This window comes from Entelurus aequoreus, linkage group LG21, assembly GCF_033978785.1.
Source record: "Entelurus aequoreus isolate RoL-2023_Sb linkage group LG21, RoL_Eaeq_v1.1, whole genome shotgun sequence".
Taxonomy (NCBI): domain Eukaryota; kingdom Metazoa; phylum Chordata; class Actinopteri; order Syngnathiformes; family Syngnathidae; genus Entelurus; species Entelurus aequoreus.
Window position 1 is genome coordinate 515,740 of NC_084751.1, and position 2,795 is coordinate 518,534.

Here is a 2,795-nt window from a genome sequence, read left to right on the forward strand (position 1 = left end):
TGAAAGATCCTCTATATTGCAGGAGTGCTTTGCTGTTTTTAAGGACAAAAAAACACTAGTCAAAGATCCTCTATATAACAGGAGTTACATTTTTAAAGACTTACAGTATACAAAAACACTAGTCAAAGATTCTTAACATAACATGAGTGCTTTGCAGTTTTTAAGGACCTACTGCCAAAAAAAATGCAGTTCAAAGATCCTCTTTTAGGTTGGAGCTGCTTATAGGTAGGTACTTACTGCTAAAACTGAAGTCAAAGATCCTCTATATAACAGGACTGCTTTGCTGTTTTTAAAGACCTCCCACCAAAAAAGCTAGTGAAAGATCCTCTATATTACAGCAGTACTTTGCTGTTTTTAAGGACTTACAATATACAAAAAAAACACGAGTCAAAGATCGTCATTATGACAGGAGTTCTATTTTTAAAGTCTTACAGTATACAAAAGACATGAATCAAAGACGATTTATATAACAGGAGTGCTTTGCTGTTTTTAAAGACCTCTCACCAAAAAAGCTATTGAAAAGATCCTCTATATTGCAGGAGTGCTTTGCTGTTTTTAAGGACAAAAAACACTAGTCAAAGATCCTCTAATTGACAAGGGGTTCTATTTTTAAAGACTTACTGTATACAAAAACATTTGTCAAAGATTCTTAATATAACATGAGTGCTTTGCAGTTTTTAAGGACCTACTGCCAAAAAAAAAATGCAATTCAAAGATCCTCTTTTAGGCAGGAGCTATAGGTAGGTACTTACTGCTAAAACCCAAGTCAAAGATCCTCTATATAACAGGACTGCTTTGTTGTTTGTAAAGACCTACCACCAAAAAAGATAGTGAAAGATCCTCTATACTACAGGAGTGCTTTGCTGTTTTTAAGGACTTACAATATACACAAAAAAAAAACACTAGTCAAAGATCCTCTATATAACAAGAGTTACATTTTTAAAGACTTATAGTATACAAAAACACTAGTCAAAGATTCTTAACATAACATGAGTGCTTTGCAGTTTTTAAGGACCTACTGCCAAAAAAAAAATGCAATTCAAAGATCCTCTTTTAGGCAGGAGCTATAGGTAGGTACTTACTGCTAAAACCCAAGTCAAAGATCCTCTATATAACAGGACTGCTTTGTTGTTTGTAAAGACCTACCACCAAAAAAGATAGTGAAAGATCCTCTATACTACAGGAGTGCTTTGCTGTTTTTAAGGACTTACAATATACACAAAAAAAAAACACGAGTCAAAGATCCTCTATATGACAGGAGTTCTATTTTTAAATACTTACAGTATACAAAAGACAATCAATTATTAACAGGACTGCTTTGCTGTTTTTAAAGACCTCCCACCAAAAAAGCTATTGAAAGATCTTCTATATTGCAGGAGTTCTTTGCTGTTATTAAGGACCAAAAAACACTAGTCAAAGATCTTCTATATGACAGGAGTTCTATTTTTAAAGACTTACAGTATACAAAAACACTAATCAAAGATTCTTAATATAACATGAGTGCTTTGCAGTTTTTAAGGACCTACTGCAAAAAAAATGCAATTCAAAGATCCTCTTTTAGGCAGGAGCTATAGGTAGGTACTTACTGCTAAAACCCAAGTCAAAGATCCTCTATATAACAGGACTGCTTTGTTGTTTGTAAAGACCTACCACTAAAAAATCTAGTAAAATATCCTCTATACTACAGGAGTGTTTTGCTGTTTTTAAGGACTTACAATATACAAAAAAAACACGAGTCAAAGATCCTCTATATGACAGGAGTTCTATTTTTAAATACTTACAGTATACAAAAGACAATCAATTATTAACAGGACTGCTTTGCTGTTTTTAAAGACCTCCCACCAAAAAAGCTATTGAAAGATCCTCTATATTGCAGGAGTGCTTTGCTGTTTTTAAGGACAAAAAAAAAACACTAGTCAAAGATCCTCTATATGACAGGAGTTACATTTTTAAAGACTTACAGTATACAAAAACACTAATCAAAGATTCTTAACATAACATGAGTGCTTTGCCGTTTTTAAGGACCTACTGCCAAAAAAAAATGCAATTCAAAGATCCTCTTTTAGGCAGGAGCTATAGGTAGGTACTTACTGCTAAAACCCAAGTCAAAGATCCTCTATATAACAGGACTGCTTTGTTGTTTGTAAAGACCTACCACTAAAAAAGCTAGTAAAAGATCCTCTATACTACAGGAGTGCTTTGCTGTTTTTAAGGACTTACAATATACACAAAAAAAAAACACGAGTCAAAGATCCTCTATATGACAGGAGTTCTATTTTTAAAGTCTTACAGTATACAAAAGACATGAATCAAAGACGATTTATATAACAGGAGTGCTTTGCTGTTTTAAAAGACCTCTCACCAAAAAAGCTATTGAAAAGATCCTCTATATTACAGGAGTGCTTTGCTGTTTTTAAGGACAAAAACACTAGTCAAAGATTCTCTAATTGACAAGGGGTTCTATTTTTAAAGACTTACAGTATACAAAAACATTTGTCAAAGATTCTTAATATAACGAGTGCTTTGCCGTTTTTAAGGACTGACTGCAAAAAAAAAAAAAGCAATTCAAAGATCCTCTTTTAGGCAGGAGCTGCTTATAGGTATAGGTACTTACTGCTAAAACCCAAGTCAAAGATCCTCTATATAACAGGACTGCTTTGTTGTTTGTAAAGACCTACCACCAAAAAAGCTAGTAAAAGATCCTCTATACTACAGGAGTGCTTTGCTGTTTTTAAGGACTTACAATATACAAAAAAAAACACGAGTCAAAGATCCTCTATATGACAGGAGTTCTA

At 33.3% G+C, this 2,795-nt stretch overlaps 1 protein-coding gene across 1 annotated transcript in view; it reads right to left on the reverse strand.

Moving 5' to 3' along the window:
• Positions 1-2,673: 2,673 nt before the first annotated feature.
• LOC133638972 (uncharacterized) overlaps positions 2,674-2,795 on the reverse strand; it is a 2,442-nt gene continuing 2,320 nt past the window's right edge. Inside the window, exon 3 of the mRNA XM_062032025.1 lies at positions 2,674-2,795. This exon is cut by the window's right edge and continues 1,832 nt beyond it. The gene's annotated coding sequence lies outside the window, so the exon portion shown is untranslated.